The sequence below is a fragment of the Protopterus annectens genome, chromosome 16.part0 (assembly GCF_019279795.1).
Source record: "Protopterus annectens isolate FY-2018-M chromosome 16.part0, PAN1.0, whole genome shotgun sequence".
Taxonomy (NCBI): Eukaryota; Metazoa; Chordata; order Ceratodontiformes; family Protopteridae; genus Protopterus; species Protopterus annectens.
This window is the reverse complement of record NC_056750.1, coordinates 502,739,252-502,759,853: the sequence shown is the minus strand read 5'-3', so window position 1 is coordinate 502,759,853 and position 20,602 is coordinate 502,739,252. Positions and strand designations below refer to the sequence as shown.

The 20,602-nt window shown below is 44.2% G+C and overlaps 1 protein-coding gene across 11 annotated transcripts in view; it reads left to right on the top strand.

The window, feature by feature from the left end:
- The window catches only part of RIPOR1 (RHO family interacting cell polarization regulator 1), a 2,621,322-nt gene that overhangs the window by 1,740,585 nt on the left and 860,135 nt on the right, over positions 1 to 20,602 (top strand). The window lies entirely within an intron of this gene.

Sequence of the window (20,602 nt, the reverse complement as noted above, 5' to 3'; positions counted from 1 at the left end):
CTGGTTACGGTGGATGGTTTGTCCTTTGAGCTTTGCCTAAAAAAGGCACTATGGGGACGGCAAAAGCCTTGGCCAGTATTCGAAAACCTAGGGGTGACAGGTGCAACCCATCTCTGGCAAAACAGCGAGGCTTGTCTATCATGTCATCCCATGCAGACAGACACTGGATCCTCTTAGAATGACACCAGAAGCTTAGCCAGTTATTGAAATTGATCATTTTGTCTTTGTATTGTGGTATCATTCTAGGTGAAGGTAGTATGCTACTCAAGGTCAGGGTCATACCAGCTTGGGCTACATGATCAGAGAGCTCCTCAATGTCTCTTTTCATGTAGTCCAGGGAGGTACATCTTTGATCATTCACACCAACATGTACAACGACAGCATCATACTTGTACTTGTTCTGGAGTGACCCAAGTGCCTGTGTTATGTGGCAGATCCGAGCACCTGACAGGCAGCTGACAGTAACCTTCTCCTTGTTCAGCCTGGTGAGTGGAACATCCGTGTGCTGTACTATAGAGTCTCCTATTACTAGCATGTTAGGTATGGTGTTTTGCCTTAAGGGCTGTTGTGAGGCACACTGCTGAGGTGAATTATGTGTTTGGGGGTGCAGGTTGCTTGCTTGTCTGCTATGGAGGGCACTGTTTCTTTTTCAGATTGGTACCTAGTGCCTCCGAATACGTTTTTGTGTATTTATGCGTATGTTTTGCTGGTGCTTGTTTTGTAGATTCATGTGTGACAGGTGGTGTGATGCAAGTGTGCCCTTATCCTCTTGACTGTCTGTTACAGTCATGGGTTGAGAGCACTTAGCCTTCAGTCTGGCTGTGTATCTGCATCTCTCACAAGTGTTTGTGTATAGAGGTAAGAGGAGAGGGTTGTCTGTATACATGAGGCAGTTGTGACATTGCCTCAAGATGCCCAATTCCACCAGATGAACTGGAGAGTACACCTGAAGCTGACTTCTGGACATGCTTTGAAGAGTAAATTGAACTTAAGTCCTGCGGACGATCGAGGGTGTTATGCTATATTATAATAGTGCTGTCTAGGAAATTTGGAGAATAATAGTGCTGTCTAGAAGATTAGGACAAGTGCTGATTTCTGTTTTGCAAGTGCTGCAATAAGAGCAGCTGATCTGAAGCACTTGAGTTGAGGCTTGCCTAGTTCTAAGGGAAAATTTACAGTGCAGACTTTGTGGGGCCGGGAATAGTATACCCCAGCTAACCGGCGCTGCCCGACGCTGCTCTGTGCGCAAGACCACGCAAAAAGAGAGTTGCAGGGTTTTTCCTCTAGATAAGTGAGGAAAGTGAGTACAACAGCTGTTTTTCTCTAAGCAAGTGAGAAAAGTAAGTGCAAAAACTGTTTTCCTCTAGGTAATGAGGAAGATAGAGTGCTATAGTAATTAGTAGCTTATTTAGTGCTTACAAGTTCTGAACAAGTGCTGAGCATGAACAAGCAAATTTAAGTGCTAAAACTAAGAATCTGTATCTGCACTAGATGAGTTACAGGACAGAAACAAGTGCAAATACAGGCTTTCAAATCAGAAAGTTGAGAGAGATGGAATAGATTTCCCAAACGGCCAATAACTACAAATTCTTGGCCAGAACCACTACTTATGTGGTAGACAGGTTACCTAGTGCTTACCACTCCCACTGATAAGCTAGAAGGCTTCCCTCCAACACAGAAAGGCTTGGGGGACTCAGAAGCTTACATACAGTCCTGGATACAGCAAATCTGTATCTGGAACACTAGATGTCCTTCAAGGATGCATCTGCAGTCATAACATATGGGTTGTCCTGCCTCAGGCAGCCCTTCGGTCAGCCGGATTCCAAAGTCTGGGTCTGGCCTCGGCTGATGTTGCACTTTCCCCGACGTCAGAGCTTCTGGGGTATAAAGGCATCAGCCGACGCCATTTTCCTCAGTCTTTCTTGCCGCGCGGTGCCCGAAGCAGAAGCTGTTCGCAAGTGCCGGTCAGTCAGATCCAGAGATTTCAGCTACCGAAGACTTCTAAAAAAGCTAAGTACCCCGTTGGGGACTCTTTCTTGCCTCAGCCGATGTCAGACAAAGTAAATAATTGTTTACCTTGTGGGAAACAAATACCTCATAAGGATTTCCATTCTTACTGCCTTCCTTGCTTAGGCCCAGACCACGACGTATCAGCTTGTTTAGCCTGTGCCTCCTTCAACCGACGGACTCTTAGACGTCGGTCGGAGTTTGCAGAAGAGTTTTTTGGATCCGCTTTTGCATATAAAATGCCGTCGGAGACTCCGACTACACATTTAGCCAAAAAACGCAAGGAAAAGGACCGACACTCGCGGCCCGCGGTTTAGGCTGAAACCACGATTAGGCCTACCACGAGTGTCTCGGTTTCGGCTGAAACCGAGTCCTCGGTTCTTACTTCTGCCGAAATCATACCTCCGACAACCGAGGCCAGAGAGGCCCCGGCTGTGTCGGCTACAGAAATCCCTACCGAAGAAGCAAGCGCACAAGAATTGTCCGACACCATTCCATTGGACATTTCTACTCCTGCACGTGGGGCAGCTAGGCCCCCTGCTTCTATGTCTATTAAGGCCTTCTCCAGAGCTAAAGCAGCTAAAATTTCAAAAGCCTTACCTACAAAAGCTACTTCTCAGAGACCTCCCTCAAGTTCTCAGATTCTCAGCCTTGCTGTGGACCTTATATCCATGATTAGGGGTTCCCAACCTCACCCAGACAGGGCCTCCCACCCTCCTCCTGACAAAAGGCCTAGGACTGAACCCCCTGAACCTCTCTCCTCAGATTACTCCTCGGATGGATCTGATTTATCAGACCATCAGGAAGGGCCATATTCTCCTTATGAGGATTCAGATGCAGAAGACTCTATTCCTTCTGCCTCCCCTCCTGAAGAATTTTCCTTTGGGGAAACTTTGCATTCAATGAGGGAACACTTTCAATGGCAGGGTCAGGATTTCTCTGATTCTAGAAAAAGATTAAGAACCTTTTTACACTTACCACAGCATAGGCCTTTAGCCATACTACCCGTGCTAACTGTAGTTGATGATGCATATAATGATGTCAGTTCTGCCCCTGACTCTCTTCCCCCGGCCCCTGCCAAACCTGACAGATATTACAGGGTCCCGGATTCTCACTTCCATTTATATAAAGCCCAACTATATCTCAGGGCCCAAAAGGTGTTGCAGCTGCCACTGCCAAAAACCCCCTACCCTCTGAAAGAGAGTCAAGAGCATTAGAGAGATGGGGAAAAAGGTTTATACATCTGCTACTCTTTCTGCCAGGGCATTAAACTGTCAATTCCACATGATACAGTACCAGGAATATTTGTTAGATCAGCTAAATAAAAAGCTTTCTTCTACTGAACCTTTAGACCGAAAGTCCCTTCAGGATTTGGTACACAACTCTCAGCAGGTCAGTAATCATTTCTTAAAATGTGGCTATGATGCACTGGAGGCTTCATTTAGATCAGCTATGACTGGGGCAGTAATTCGAAGACATGCCTGGCTAAGACAGCAACCCTTGCCAGACCATGTCAAGGCTAAACTCCTAGATGCTCCAATGGAGAAACAAAGTTTATTTGGCTCCCCTGCACAGGAGATTCTAAAGAAAGTGGAAGAAAAAGCAAAATCTGTGCAAACAGTAAAGGATTTTCTGCAGGTTCAATCTCCGAGGTTCAGCAGAAACTGGCCTTCAAAGAATTGGTCCTTTCCAGACACCTCCAGAGCACAGAGGGGCAGGAATAGACGCCCAAGAGGCAGAGGTCAATCAAAGGGTGCCTACAGGGGTCGTCAGTGGCAGCCTGCCAACCAGAGGAGTAGTGCCACAGCTTCAACTACAACCACTTCCACAGGACAGACACAATGACTTGACTCTGATTCCGCCTACCAGGGAAAAACTGGAAGCACCCTTGGGCGGAAAGCTGTCTTTATTCTCGAAAAACTGGTATTGCATTACAAAAGACAAATGGACATTGCAAACCATAGACAAAGGATACAGGTTTCACTTCCACACTTTTCCAAGAAGGAGCGGAATGCCAAACCTTCCACCAAACCAGAAGCCAGAGGCTTTAAGACAAATCCACAATTGACTTCAGATGAAAGCTATAGAAAGGGTACCATCTATGGAACAAGGCCAAGGATTTTATTCCAGACTATTCCTTGTACCAAGAAAAGAAAACCAATGGAGGCCTATTCTCGACTTGTCCGCCCTAAACACATATCTCATTGTGCCAAAATTCAAGATGCTGACCCTACAGCAACTTCTTCCCATGTTGGGCAAGGAGTCTTGGCTGGTGACTCTAGATCTCAAGGAGGCATACCTGCACGTCCCTATACGACCAGATTGCAGAAGACACCTCAGATTTCTTGCAGGATCAGAGCATTATCAATTCTCAGCATTGCCCTTTGGCTTATCTACTGCGCCCAGAGTATTCACGAAATGCCTGGCATCAGTAATTGCACATTGCAGGCTTCAGGGAATTCAAATCTATCCAATCCTGGACGACTGCCTAATACAAGCGGACAACAAGACAAAACTAATAAAGGATTTGGCCTATGTCATGCACCTGTTACAGGCCTTGGGATACACAGTCAACATCCAGAAGTCAAGACTAGTGCCATCCCAAAGGATAACATTTTTGGGTGCGGATCTGGACACAATGACTCAGATGGCTTTTCTCACAGAAGAAAAACAAAAGCAACTCCCAGTCTACTTCATGGCTTTGACAAGACAAACTCAGCTCACTGCAAGGAAAGTCCTGCAGGCCCTGGGTTACATGGCATCCTGCATAATATATATCCCGCATGCTAGGCTACATATGAGAAAATTACAATGGTACCTAAGGAATGTATGGTCTCAACACAGACACAGTCTAGAAACCATGATACCAATCATTCCATGCCTGAAAAAGGAATTCCTGTGATGGGCTCAGGCCTGCCAGTCCAACAGAGGGTTGCCTTTCAACAAACCACAACCAAGGCAGACCATCACCACGGACGCCTCAGACCTAGGATGGGGAGCACACATGGAGGACAAGTGTATCCAAGGCCTATGGTCTCAGGACCAGCTGAACTTGCACATAAACCTAAAGGAGATGCTGGCAGTGAAACATGCAATCGAGACATTCAAATCATTCCTCCAGCAAGGACATCTGCTGATAAGGACAGACAACACCACAGTCATGTGGTACATAAACAAACAGGGAGGCACGCATCCCTACCCTCTATGCCGGATGGCAATGGATCTGTGGAACCTAGGCCTGAACCTCAACATCCAGCTGCAGGCCAAATTCGTACCAGGAAAAGAGAATTCACTAGCAGACAGCCTAAGCAGGACTACCACGGATGCTCACGAATGGATGCTGCATCCAGACATCTTCAAAATCATAACAAGCAAATGGGGAATGCCAGAGATAGACATGTTCGCCTCCCCACTCAACCACCAACTGAAGAAATTCTGCTCAAGAGTATACCACCCACAAGCCTGGAGGGTGGACTCTCTCTCTTTCAGCTGGAATGCCCTAACAGTGTATGCTTTTCCACCTCTCCCATTGATGTACAAAGTTGTACTGAAGATCAGGGAGGAACAGCCAAAGGTGATACTAATAGCTCCAGACTGGCCAAGGCAGCACTGGTACCCGCTACTGAGAAGCATGTCTCGGGCGAACTCATGGCCTCTACCCCTATGGCCTCTTCTTCTAATGCAGAACAACTTCAAGACCCTACATCCAAACTTGAAAACACTGCAGCTAACTGCCTGGAAAATTGCTTAAAACAAAACAAAACTGTTTTATCTCAGAGGGTCAAGGACATTATCCTGGAGGCTCACAGACCCTCCACAAGGAAGACATACTCAGCTAAATGGAAGAGATTCCTCATTTGGAGCGCATCAAAGGGTACAAATATCACACTGGCAAACCTAGCACACATCCTAGAATATTTAGCAGAACTGTTCCACAATGGCCTGTCCTATTCTTCCATTAAGATTCATGCTTCAGCAATTTCAGCAGAGTACAACATGGATCCACCTATCTTCTCTCACCCTCTCCTCAGACAATTTTTAATTGGGATCAAAAATGTAAAACCTCCAAGGAGACCCCCTCTGCCTACATGGGATCTCAATTTTGTGCTGGAAAAATTGACTTTACCCCCTTTTGAACCAGCAGCATCAGCAGACTTACAGTTCTTATCTTGGAAAACTGCTTTCCTTCGGGCAATCACTTCAGCAAGAAGAGTATCTGAGTTACAGGCATTAATGGCAGTGCAGCCTTTCCTTATTTTTCACCAGGATAGAGTGTGTCTGAGAACCAATCCTACTTTCATGCCAAAGGTGGTATCCAGGGTATCCTTGAATCAAGCTATCCATTTGCCTACGTTCTTCCCTAACCCACAGAACAGGGGGGAAAAACTATTGCACACCTTGGATGTACACAGACAACTACGCTACTATCCGGACAGAACTAAAACCAGCAGAAAAACTGACCAACTTTTTGTAGCATATGCAACTGGAGTGCAAGGAAAAGCAATTTCCAAACAGACAATTTCAAAATGGATAGGAAATTGCATTCGTTTTTGCTACTCTTTTCATGGAAAGACAGCTCCTGAAAATGTCAGGCCTCACTCCACAAGAGCCACAGCCACCACTACAGCTTTCCTACGAGGGGTGGCTACCAAGGACATTTTAGAAGCTGCTACTTGGAGCTCCGTGCATACATTTGCCAAGCATTACAATCTACCTTTATACTCCAGATCCCGAGCAGGTTTTGCAACTGCAGTTTTACAGGGGATCTTAACTACACCATCTTTATCTTAGTACCTCCTCCCCCAGTTTGGCTATGGTATTCTACCCATATGTTATGACTGCAGATGCATCCTTGAAGGACATAGTACAGTTTTGTACCTACCATAAATGTAGATGTCCGATAGGTATGCATCTGCAGTCAGGATTACCCACCCTCCTTCCCCTCTGTGGTACTCCTAGGGTGCTTACCCCTTCTTCAGCTAGCTGGGGGAATCAATTATGGTGTATTTGTTTGTATGTATATATGTATATATATATATATATATATATATATATATATATATATATATATATTGTTTGCTACTGTTTGGAATTTTCAACATTTATCCAAATTTAGCCTTCCTAGAGGGCACCTGGCATCTGGGGCAAGAAACACTGAGGAAAATGGCGTCGGCTGATGCCTTTATACCCCAGAAGCTCTGACGTCGGGGAAAGTGCGACATCAGCCGAGGCCAGACCCAGACTTTGGAATCCGGCCGACCGAAGGGCTGCCTGAGGCAGGACAACCCATATGTTATGACTGCAGATGCATACCTATCGGACATCTACATTTATGGTAGGTACAAAACTGTACTTTACAGGAAAGGTAGGAAACAGGCTTACAGTTTTTTTTTTAACAGAAAAGTAGCAAAAACAGTAGTAAAAAACAATTCACATGCAGTGCAAGCTAGCACACTTGAGTATGCAGCAATATTAGACCAAACACAGTTTAAAAAATGCAATTAAATTAAAAAGGACTAAAAGCAAGTGCAGAAAGAGTTTATTAGGTAGAGATGGGACGGGGGAGTGTCCCAGATCAAATCTACAGTGGGGCGGGCAACTGCAAAAGCCACCAAATTTAAACTACAAACCAAAAATAAGGAGGGTGGGTGGGACAAAACAGTTTCAACAGAGATCTAAGCAAAAACTAACAGTACAAACTTTAAAACCAAAAAAAAAATATTCTCAGCTCTGTATATTTGCCGATCAGTCTCTCAGAACAGTGAGACAACAGTTTCAACACAGACCTAAGCAACAATTAAACTCTATAACCAAAAATATATATATACTCAGCTCTGTATAATTGCAGATATGTAAGGCAGTCTCTCAGAACACAGGTTCCAGCAATTTATATATCCTGCAATATACATTCAACCTTAGACCCAGGCACAAGGACTGTGTGTAGGTACTTAAGGCACAAAGAAGCATAAAGATAGATTCATAGGTTAAGTACTAGGCCATCTGCCCTTTCAGGCCATTTTAAGTCTAGTCAATTTCCCTTTTTGTGCTTGAATTAACCTATCTCATTTGATTAGAGATTGGCCTTACCCATTTCACAGTTGATGATTATATATTACGCCTTATGAGAACAAGTTGGAATCATACCATAGATAATTTGAGGGTACTCCTGCACATGATAAAGCATTTAGAAGCTGCCTCTGTCCATTAGTAGTACGGGGGCTGTCCTGGAGAAAATTTTCATCCATAGATTATTTCATTTTGATGACCGGGGTAGTCCACTGGGCCTGGTAGAGCCCATTTTGAGAAGAAGCCCAGGGAGAAGAGCTCCACAGGCATTGGCAATTATACAAAAGTTGTAAACACAGACATTGACAATTATACAAAAGTTATAAAGTTATGAACAGTGGTAGCATACAAATGATGGAAAAGCATTAGTTAAGAAAAACATGTAATTCATACAGTCTAAGACATATTTACAAAGTGTAAACACTACAGGTTTGTGTACAGAGATTATGTACAGAGAAATTTTTTTTTTTTTTTTTTGGATTCAGAGATAGAATTCTGAAGAGGGATAGAAAAGGTGAGGTAAAGGTTGATTTGTAGTGGAGAAAGGAGTGGGTCCTAGGAGGAGTTACAAGTAACAGAGAAGGTAAGAGAGGAAGTAGATGCAGAAAGTAAAAGAGTGCTGTAGTAACTGGTTAAACCTTGTAAATCTTTGTTGATGGTATTATGGAGTTATGTAGTATGGGAACAGGAACATTTCCATTTTGAAAATAGGTGTGATTGGAGAAGTGATTTGAAGTTTGAGTGGCTTTGAATATTTTGAAAGGGAGGCAGGAAGTGAATTCCAGAGTTTAGCTAAGTTGCAGGATAATAGCAGGTGACCAGGGGGTCGAAGAGGTTTATATTTCTGATCTAAGTGGGCGGTTGGGTATGTAGGAGTTAAGGAGCTGGACAGAGAGGGGCAACTACAAGGTTTGAATATAAACTTGTGGGCAGTGGTAAGTTTGAGGAATTTGAGGTAGTTAGGAAGTTCAAGCCATTGCAGACAGTGGAGAGAGAGACTGTGATGAGATGAGTTTCTAGAGTTGGTGGCGAATTTGGAGATTTTGTTGTAGCAAGTTTCCAGCTTGGCCTTTAAGCCAAGCTGAAGATTAATAAATAGGGGAGTACCATGCATAAGAGAGGGTAGGAGGTAAGTAGAGGTTAGGGTTCGTCTGGTGGAGGGGGTAAGGTACCGATTGTGTCTATACAGGAGACCTTGTTTTTGGTGAGTTTTGATGATGTTAGTTTGAATATGTGTGTCAAATTTTAGATTTTCGTCAATTATGACACCTAACAGTTTGGTATGTGATACTATTTTTATGGGGATGTTATTCTGAGCAGTTACTGTAATGGAGTTTTTGTCTATACTGGTGTTTTTGGATGGGGAGAAGATCATTAGCTTTGTTTTAATGGCATTTAAGGTGAGATGGTTACTATGCATCCATGATTCGGTATTGGAGAAAGCTAACTGAGTTTTGAGAAGAAGCTGAACAAATGATCTAATTGTCAGCATATTGGATTAGTATGGTATCAAAGATAGACTGGTGGAAGTTATTAATGAAAATATAAAAGAGGAGGGGACCGAGCACAGAACCCTGGGGAACACTGGTAGGGGTGTGCAGAAAGGAAGAGATTGAGGTTTTTTCATTTAATGGCTTGCTGTCTTTTGGAGAGGTAGCTAGTGAAACCAGGCAATAGTGGGTGGGAAGAGGTTGAGAGAAGAGAATTGGGATAAGAGTAAGGGGTGTGGGATACAGTACAGAAACCATGTTGTATAGGGGTTAGTAGGCTATTTTGGGTCAGATAAGACATCATTTGGGATTGAATACATTCCTCCATGATTTTTGATAGTGGGGAAAGGATGGCTATGGACCAAAAATTAGAAGTGTCAGTGTTTTTGCCCCCTTTATGGAGTGGAATGACAAAGGCATGTCTCCAGAGTGAGGAGACGTATAATTCTTGGATGGATCTGTTTATTATGATGGAGATGGGATAGACAATGCTGTCTGCAGACAGTTTGAGGAAAGATGCGGGTAAGTTGTTTGGGACAGAGGAGCATGGTTTAAGTTGAAGGAGGAGTTATTTTATTTTGTTTGTAGAAATAAGAGAGAGGTTAAAAGTAGGGGTAGGAGCAGTCAGATTGTGGGGATGTGCACAGGGATTGGCCAGTGTGGGGGGGGTGTGGAGATGGAGAGTAGTGAGAGAAGCTGGTAGTGAGTTTAGCTATGGATTCTACGAAGAAGGTGTTGAAAAGAAAGCTGATTCTTGATCAGTATAATTTAGGTTTAGGGATGGATTATCCTTGTTGCCAGGGTGGAGGGGGGAGGAGATAGAGTTCCTGAATTTTCTAGGGTTGGATATGTGTTCAGATTGAAGCTTGCTATAATATGATTTACTATCCCTGATTATTAGCTTTTTTTATAGTATTATGGAGTTGTTTAACTTCAGTCAGGACAGAGGGTAATTTATTTTTGTGGTATAGTTACCACTTCTTATCTCTTAAGTGCATGATCTGTTTGGTTCCTTTAGTTAACCAAGGGGAGGTTGAAGTTTAACTCTTTTAGTCTTTAGTGGAGCGAGATTGTTAAGAAGGTTCAGGAAGGTTTTGTTAAAGTAATCAACAGCATTATCAAACAGCAAAGTTTTTAAGGGTGACCAACCTGTTACTTTTAAGCAATCTGTCAATATTTGTGGGTTGAAATTAGAGAGCTTCCGAGATTGTATATAGTGGTGGTGGTTTTGAGGAAGAGAGGAATGACGGTCAGCAAATACAGGCAGGTGGTCACTGAGAGAGTCAGGAAGGATTCCAGTATCTGAGATAAGGTTTGGATGAGATGCTAAGATCCAGTCAATGATGGCACCAGTGGTTCCATCTGTGTTTAGTGTGGTAAGAGAATTTATTAGCTGGGTGTAGTTGTAGAGGTTGATATTTAGAGAAGGGGATTGAGTTAATTGTGGCCCAGTTTGTGTGTCACCTAGAATAAATGTTTAATTTTTGATGTTAGTCGAAAACCAGGAGAGTATATCTTCAAGTATAGGGATGTTGTTGCCTGGGGGAATAGAGGGCAGCTACTCATATGGATTTATGTTTAAGTTTGAGGAGGGCAATAGATAGTTCAGAATTGGTGAACTTAGGAGTGGGATTGGTGTAAGGAGTAACTGTGTAGGAGGAGGCGTAGAGTATTGCTACTCCGCCACCTTTCTTGTTAGATCTGTCAGAGTGTAACATTTGGTAACCTCGTGGGAAAATTTCATTGTCTTTTATATTTGGTTTAAGCCAGGTCTTTGTGATGACAACAATGTTGGGCTGGTTGTGGGACAGCCAGGCATGGAGGTTGGAAATTTTATTTCTGAGGCTTTGGGCATTGCTTGTAATAAAACAAAAGGTCTTAGGGATGGGGGGATGTGGTATATGGAAATAGGAGTTGGGTAGGGTGTTGGTCGGGCCAGAATCACTTTCTCTCTCTCCAGTGACATCCACCCGAACCCTGGCCCGACCAGCACCCTACCCAACTCATATCTCCATATACCACATCCCCCAATACAGTTTGTTATGGAGGGTGAGTATTGGTGGTAATGTGTGGTGTATTTAGTTGGATGTGGAGGGAGGGGGAGAAGAGGACAGGGTAGGATGGGTAGCACTGCATATTCAAAGAGGAGGATTGTGTTTGAAGAATAGAGCTCATGGGCTGTAGAGGAGGAGGGTTGGGTAGTGTGTTTGAAGTTTGTTGTATAATGTGATGGTAAAGTGTGGGAGGGGGTAGGAAGGGGTAGGTAAGATAGGGGAGAGTTGAAAGTAGAGTCAAGATTATTAGCAGGCTGAAAAAGTATGCTGTAGTGTGAGACATAGTGTGGGTAGGGTTAATTGTGATTAGGCGGGAAATGGGAGGGGTAGGAGGGGTTCTGGGTAATTGGGTAGGAGTGGGAGGAGTTATGGATAGATGCATGTAGAGATAGCGGGGGCGGGTGGGAAATGCGGGCAGGGTAGGGGAGCGTAGTGAGCCCAAGCGGGGCTGCACCGACGTCAGGGAGTCTGTGAGTGAAAGAAAAACAATCAGTGAGATTAGTAAATAATAGGACTTTAATAAGGTCAGTGGCCGATAGGCAATACAGCCGTTGTACTCCAAAGCTATGCCACAGCAGTCAGGTAGGTGAGTAATGTGCTGTCACCTTTCATAGAGAGAATAATGACCTTAGATGTAGCAAGGACCGCAGGGTTAGAAATTCAACCCTGGGAACTCCTGGAGCACTGGAGTAGACCTAGATGGGTTAGCAAGGATATGGAGGGTAGTGGTCTGCTGAGTAGTGTCTTGGAGGGCTATAGCACAAGTCCGTTTGAAGACCTGGGGTATAGAAAGGGACCAGGTAAAAGGAGGAAGTTCAAGAAGTTATTGTTAGTAGAAAACTGGAAGAGGGGGGTAGCTACACAGTGATATGCAACAGCTGTAACCAGGTCACCAGTTAGTTAAAGTACAATGTTATACTAATAGGGCAAATGGACATACACAATTAACTGTTAGTTGCTGTTAGGTTTATCTGCCGCAAGAGTCCAAGATCCAAGTTACGCTTGAATATGGACATGAATGAACTTTGTTTTATGTGAATGGGATGTCTGTTCCATAGCAGCGATATCCTGTGCAAGATACATCTATCCCTCCAAACCATTCTGTTGATGTTCAGAAGAAGTTTAGATCCCTAGACTTGAGTATTTCTGATGCCATTTGACTTGAAGATGTGCAGTAACTCGATCTGCATTAGGATGGAGGATGCCTTGTATGCCAGAGATAGGTTACCTCTTAGCAGTCTGCAGGATACTAAGAATATTGACAGTGCTTTGAGTCAGTTATTGTGTGACATGTTGCTTAGGCCTTGTATCTTTTTATAAGGTATCTCTGTGGGCATTCCACTTGTTGCATGTATATGGACAGATACATACCAAAGGGGGCATTATATTCAATGACTGACCTAGTGAGGGCTGAGTAAAGGGGGGCAATGACATCCCTAGCTCTAGACACAATTCCTTTGTTTATAAGCTCTGCAGTATAGAAGGACTTTCTTGCCACAATGGACATATGTTATTCAGAAGATGAGTCGCTGACCACATAAGTTCTCAAATCTCAAACAACTAGGTCAACTCTTAGGTGTGCGCTGTCAGTGTAGTAGTTCCGTGGAGTAGATGACTTCCCAAAGGCAACAGTAGTACATTTTTTGGCATTTAGTTTGTCCATGATTTTGACACCAGTTATTTATTTGGGACAGACCTTCCTGCAGGATGGCCAAGTCATTTGGAGTCAATGACTGTTCCTAGCTTGCAGTCATCTGCAGACTTAGTCAGACAGAGCCCTTTGTCTTGGCTTTTACTTCAGAAAAGTAGATGCCAAGTAGCAGAGGTCCCAGCACAGAACCCTGGGGGACTCAACTGGTGACTGTTTTTTCTTTTGTGGAGGTAACTTTCCCTATTTTGATTATCTGTGTTCTGTCTGTGAGTCACTGAGCAATCCAGTGAGTAACATACGGATTTATTCCAAGTTTGTTTAGCTTTTCTGCTATGCCTGAGTGGGGAATTGTCAGAAGTTTTGGCCAGGTTGAGGTATGCAGTGTGTACCAGTTTGCCTTCATGGTGAACTGCCCTTGATGAATCCATACTGAGACAGGCTCAGCGTTTGGAGGCCTCCTGTGTCCTGATTGATTAGTTCTATGGTAAGTCTTTCCATGGCTTTGTACATAGGTTCATAGGTTCATACTAGGCTATCTGCCCTAGGGCATTTATAAGCCTAGCCAGAGTGTGTTTGGCTTTCGCTACCCATTTTAAATTAATTTTGCTGTGCCCTTTTTCGAGGTTAGTATACTGTGCCTCTGTCTAACAGTGACACAGAAGTGATACCCGGGGTAAACCTACGATCTCCCATCCACTCATCAAGATTCCTCTTGAAGAGAGTCAATGAGGGACTCTGCCTAACCTGGACTGGGATTTTATTCCAGAGTGAAGGGAGCCTCTGGGTTATGAATCTGTCCCTCCAGCATGTCCTGTTTATTTCAGTGCTGAGGTTCAAGTCTCTCGAGCGCGTAGCTCGATGGGATTTGGATTTTCTGAGGTGCAGCATGTCCATTAATTCCGGGTTGGACATGGCTTTATACGTCAGGCGCAGATCGCCTCTGAGCAGGCGGTATGCCACTGAGTAGAGCTGGAGTTTCTTTAACCGGGCAGCATATGGCATCTGTTTGAGCCCTTTGATCCTCTTGGTGAGGTACTTTTGGGGTCTTTCCAGTTGCTGCAGGTGTCTGGTAAGGTACATCCCAAAAGGGGCATTATACTCAATTATGGGCCTGATGAGGGATGAGTAAAGAGGCACGATGACCTCCCCTGATCTAGATGTGAATCCCTTCATGATTAGGTGGGCTAGATAAAATGTTTTTCTAACCACTTTGGCCAAGTGGTTGTCAAATGAAAGATTACTATCAACTTGGGTCCCCAGGTCCCTAATTACTTCTTCTGTACTTAATGGATTACCACCTATGTGGTAATTTGTGGGCACTTTGTTTTTGCCAGAGGGGATGACTATACACTTTTTGGCGTTTAGCTTGAGGCCATGGCTCTGGCACCAGTTGTCTGTTTCTGAGGCCCTTTTGTAGGATGCTTGTGTCGGCTGGAGAGTCGATTATGGCGCCCAGTTTGCAGTCATCTGCGAACTTGGTCAGCCACAGTCCTTCCGTGTTGGCCTGTACCTCCGAGAAATATATACGAACAGGAGAGGTCCCAGGACTGAGCCTTGTGGTACGCCACTTGTAACTGGTTTGGAGTCCGACATGGCTCCAGCAATTCTAACCATGTGGGTTCTGTCCTTGAGCCAGTTTGCAACCCATCTAGTGACATAGGGGTTTATATTTAAGCTGGTGAGCTTATCTATAATGCCCAAGTGGGGTATTGTATCAAAGGCTTTTGCAAGGTCCAGGTAGGCTGTGTGGACCACCTTTCCCTCGTCAATGGCCTTGGTGACTGTTTCAAAGAAATCGACCAGGTTTAAGAGGCAGGATCTGCCCTTAACAAAGCCGAACTGGGTAGGATCCAGCATCTGTAGGTCCCCAATATCTTTATTTATGAGGTCCATGATGATCCTTTCCATAGCTTTGCAGACCAAGCTAGTCAGGCTTATGGGGCGATAGTTTCCAGGATCCGTTGAGGCACCACCTTTGTGGAGAGGGACCACTGTTGCTGTACGCCACTCTTTGGGTACATATCCTGTAGTAAGGCTGAGATTGAACAGTAGTTTTATGTTTGGGTTTAGCTCTTCTTGGAGTTCATGTAGGACGCAGCCCGGGACACCATCTGGTCCCATTGATGCTGTGTTTTTTGCTTTGGAGAGGGCAGCTCTTACCTGAGCATCTGAGATGTCAGGGGGGCAGCACTCTGCTGGGATAGATATTTGCCCTTTTGGTGGGGGGGGGGAGTTTGCGCTGAACCTGTCAGCTAGGATGTTGGCAATGTCTGTGGGTCCGGTGTATTATTTGTCATTTTGGACTAATTCTGAGCATATCTGGGAATTCCCACCCAGGTTCCTAACATAACTAAAGAAAGCCTTGTGATTATCCTTAGTGTCCTGTGCAATTTTTCTCTCAAAGCTGGCCTTAGACGATTTTATGAGTGCCCGTAGTTTTTTGCTAATACTGATCAGAGATGCCTTCCCTTTTTGGGATTTTGCTCTATCATGTAGTAGCTTCCTCCTTCTATTGTATAGTTTGCTTTTGGCTGGGGTCCACCAGACAGGACGTCTGCCTTTGGAGGATTGGGTCTTGGTTTTATTTGGGATTGCATGATCCATGCATTCCTGAAGGTGTTCATAGAATGCGTTTATAAAGGATTCTGCGGTCTGGGCCATATTTTCCACAGGCCCGGGGGCTTTGAAGGATTCCACCTCAGTTTTGAGGAGTGTGAAATTTGCTTTAGAGAAGTTTTTCACTGTGGTTTTCAGGGCAGGGGGTGGAGTCGGGATGTGAATATCCAGTGAGATTAGTTTATGGTCTGATCTTACCAGTGAGGGATACACTTCTGGTCTGGAGCATAGAGTCCCCATGTTGGTGATGATCAGGTCCAGTATGTTTTCCCCACTTGTGGGAGTGGTAACAAGTTGTTCCATAGCATTTGAGTTTATAAATTCTAGGAACCTTTGGGCTAGGGTGTTGGAGCTAGAGTAATGCTCCCAGTCTATGTTTAGGTAGTTGAAGTCGCCCAGTATAATGGTGTTTGGAGAGACCTTCATATTTTCCAGTGCTCTCAGGAAGGCCGAGTGGGGTTCCTGGGTTTGGGAGGGTGGTCTGTAGCAGGCTATAAACTGAAAGGCAGTTTTACCCACTGTTAGTTGCACATGGATAGTCTCTGATGCTTTGTGCTGTGCCACCAACCTGGAAGTGTGGGTATTTTTGACTAATATTGATACTCCCCCTCCTTTTGTGGTTCGGTCAAAGTTTTGGGGCCGGAAAGCATGGTATGAGGTATAACCTGGTAGTGATGGGGTGCTCTCGGGAGCCTTGAACCAGGTTTCTGTTACTGCACAGATATCGATGTTCTCCATGCTAAGGAGAGTTTCGAGTGCGTGCATCTTGGGGTTTAGACTTCTGGTGTTGAGTAGCATTACTCTTAGTTTCTTATTCCTTGTGATACCTATGGAAGTGGGTTTGTCTTTTGAGCCTTACCGAAAAAAGGCACTATATGGGGGTAGCAAGAGCCTTTGCCAGTATCCGAAAGCCCAGGGGTGAAAGGTGCAAGCCGTCCCTAGCGAAGCATCGTGGCTTCTCGAGCATGTCATCCCAGGCTGACAGGCATTGGATCCCCTTTGAATGACAGCAATACTTAAGCCAGTTGTTGAAATTGATCATCTTGTCTTCATATTGTGGCATCATTCTTGGTGAGGGTAAGATGCTACTCAAGGTCAGGGTCATACCGGCCTGGGCTACATGCTCAGAGAGCTCCTCTATGTCTCTTTTCATGTAGTCCTGGGAGGTATGTCTCGGGTCATTCACACCAGCATGGACAATGACTGAGTCATATTTGTACTTGCCGTGGAGTGACCTGAGTGCTTGTGTTATGTGGCGGATCCTAGCGCCCGACAGGCAGCTCACCGTGACCTTCTCCTTGTTCAGCCTGGTGAGCGGGACGTCAGTGTGCCTTACGATAGAGTCACCTATTACAAGTGTATCAGGTGTGTTGTTTAGCCTTAAGGGTTGTGACTGTTTGGCACACTGGCTTTGTAAGCTATGTATTGCACCTGTTTTGTTTTGGGGTAGCGGTTGCTTGGGTGTCTGCTTTGGAGGTCTCTGCTGCTTAGGCAGATTTTTATTTAGAGCCTCCGAGTATGTTTTTGTGTGTTTGTGTTTGGTTTGCTGTCGTGGTAGGTCTGTGAGACTGGAATTGTAGTGAGTGTGGTTTCCTTCTCCTCCTGACTGGTTTTGCCAGTACTGAGTTGAGAGAGCTTAGCCTCCAGTATGGCTATATGGTTGCATCTCTCACGTGTTGGAATTTGTTGGGAGGAGGAGAGGGTTGTCTGTGTACATGAGGCAGTTGTAACATTGCCTCAAGATTCCCAGATTCACCAGCTGGACCGGAGAGGAGATTGACAACTGACCTTTGGACATGCTAGAATAGTATTGGGAATTCCTTTATAACTGAAAAAAAAGGGCCAATGGGGAACAAGGTACTCAAGGGGAGTTTGTGAAAGTGTAGTGCTTTTAATTTTTTTAGTGCTGACTTATATAATTGCTTTAGTGAGCAAGTGCCAGGTAACTTAAATGCAATGTGTTACAGGTAACTTAAATGCAAAAACGACAAACAGTAACTTTCTTTCAAGTGAAACAAGAAAATAAGTACAGTAAGCAATGCAGATATCACTAGGGATCCACAGAAGCTCTGAAAAGCCGTGTTTTAGGTGGAATTAGCATTTCAGGAAATAACAAGCAAACAAACAAGCAAGCATACAAACAAAGCTAGATTCAGCAGGCCTGGATCTAGTCTATGCTACAGCAAACGAGGTGTACCAATTTCAGTAAGAAACAGTTCAAATATGTAGGCACTATAAGCCTTTAACCAGAAATTCCCAGCTCAGAAGGGCAGAGTCCAGCCTCTCCTCCCACAAGAGTGCAGACCACGAACCCTTTTAATGTAAAATAACTGGCCTGAAGCCCAGGTGCTTAAACCAGAATTAATACACTTTTAGAATAACAGACACTGAGCCCTCAATCAGCAGTTCCCAACTTAGAAGGATGTAAGCTACCTGTTCTGCCACTACAGTGCAGACCACAAACCTTCTTAATGTAAAACAACTGGTCTGAAGCCCAAGTGCTTAAACTAAAAGGCTTAGAATGAGATACACCAAGCAGCAGTAAATACAATTGAGTACTTTTAAGATGACGCAAAAGCAAAATAAAGTAGGAAGAAACACAAATACAGTAAAAGCAGATCTTGTTTTTTTTTTTTTTTTTTTTTTTTTTTTGAGTGAGCAAATGAGATGAGCCCAGGAGTTACAGGACAGAAACAAGTGCAAATGCAGGCCTTCAAATCAGAAAGCTGAGAGAGATGGAAGAACGCCCAAACGGCCTATAACTACAAATTCTGGGCCAGAACCACTCCTTATTTGGTAGACAGGTTACCTAGTGCTTACCACTCCCACTGATAAGCTGGAAGGCTTCCCTCCAACACAGAAAGGCTTGGGGGGGCTCAGAAGCTTACAGATAGTCCTGGATACAGCAAATCTGTATCTGGAACACTAATTACAGGAAAGGTAGGAAAAAGGCTTACAATTTTTTTTTTCCAGAAAAGTAGCAAAAACTGTAGTAAAAACAATTCACATGCAGTGCAAGCTGGCACACTTGAGTATGTAGCAATATTAGTCCACACACAGTTTGAAAAAATGTAATTAAATTAAAAAGGACTAAAAGCAAGTGCAGAAAGGGTTTATTAGGTAGAATGCGGTAAAGAGATGGGACTGGGGGAGTGTCTTAGATCAAATCTGCAGTGGGGCGGGCGCTGCACAAGCCACCAAATTTAAACTACAACCAAGAACAGGGAGGGGGGGGGGTGTTTCAACACGGATGTGAGGAATCAGAGTGCAAATTATAAAACCAAAAAAAATATATACTGATCTCTGTATATTTGCAGAACAGTAAGACAACAGATATCTAAGCAACAATTTAGCTCTCTAATACAGAAAAATATATTGAGCTCTATATATTTGCAGATAGTCTTGTAAGGCTGTCTCTCAACACACATGTTCCACTTTAAATGCAGGCTGCTGTTTGAGGCTGGTCAGACTTATGTCTCTGTGGAAGGTCCTGCATTATGCAGGGGAATGACTGTAGATGTTCTCCATTTGCTTGGTAGAAAACTTGCACTTTTAGGACTTGGTCTTGTGTGATAGTTGGAAGTGAGCCAGTTTTAGTTATACCTTGAGAGACAGATTGAGGGGAGAGGGATAAAGTTGGAATTTGCCATGTCTTCAGCTTCATCAGTATAGGTTAAGTCATTCACAATTCACTCAGTGCATTGCTGCATTGTACTTTTGAAATTACGAACATAGCTAAAATATGCCTTGTGATTGTCTTTGACTTTCAAATCCTCAGTGCTTTTTTGCCCCAGGTAGATACAGAGGTGGCTTTCAGTAATATAGAGAAAAAACAAACCAAATGCACTCAGAGATGTGTAATATAAATGAAAATGAATGAATATATCAACTCAAATAATGAAAGTCTGGAAAAGAAAAAGAAGCTTTAACTAGCTAGTCAGATGAACTGTCTTAATAAATAAATTTTTGTTACAGGCACCAGTGATAAGAAGGTGCCAGAACAAATTAGAACTCATTCTACCAGAGCCACAGCCCCAGGGCAACCTTTATTAGAGGAGTGCCTACCAAAGAAGTTATGGAATCAGCCACCTAGCTCTCAGTCCATATCCTTAGCAAACACTACAGGTTTTAACCTTCTTCAAGAACCAAAGCCAGGTTCACCACTGCAGTCCTGCAGAGCCTTCTGTCATCTCTACAACCCCCCCCCCCTTTTACTTACCTCATCTTTGGAAACCTCCCAGGTAGATTGCACTGCGACAGTGAAGCACAGTGGATGTAGCACATTTGTGTCTATTTACATGAATGTAGATATTAGAGTGTCTTCACTGTTGCAGTAGTCTTTCCTTTCCCCAATCCCCTCTAAGCTATGCGTTGAGATGGGCTCCCTGTATCCTTGACATTAGGTCCCCTCCCTATTTTGGTCACCCTTCAGGTCTGCCTCACCATACCTTGGTGTGGACAGTATGGATATTTTGTGCTCTGGCGTAGGGCGCAAAATGTGGGGCTCCAGTCCTGGGGGGGGGGGGGGGGGTGAGAAGTGCCTGAAAATATACTGCCAGATGACTGTTCTTATACCCTGATGTCAGAGAAGAGGGTGTCCACCAGGCCTGGAGGAGGGTAGAAAAGTCTCTCGTATTAAGGATGACCAAGGGCTTATGCAGCAAGAAATCCCAAGGAGTTATTACTGCAACAGTGAAGACATTGCAGCATCTACATTA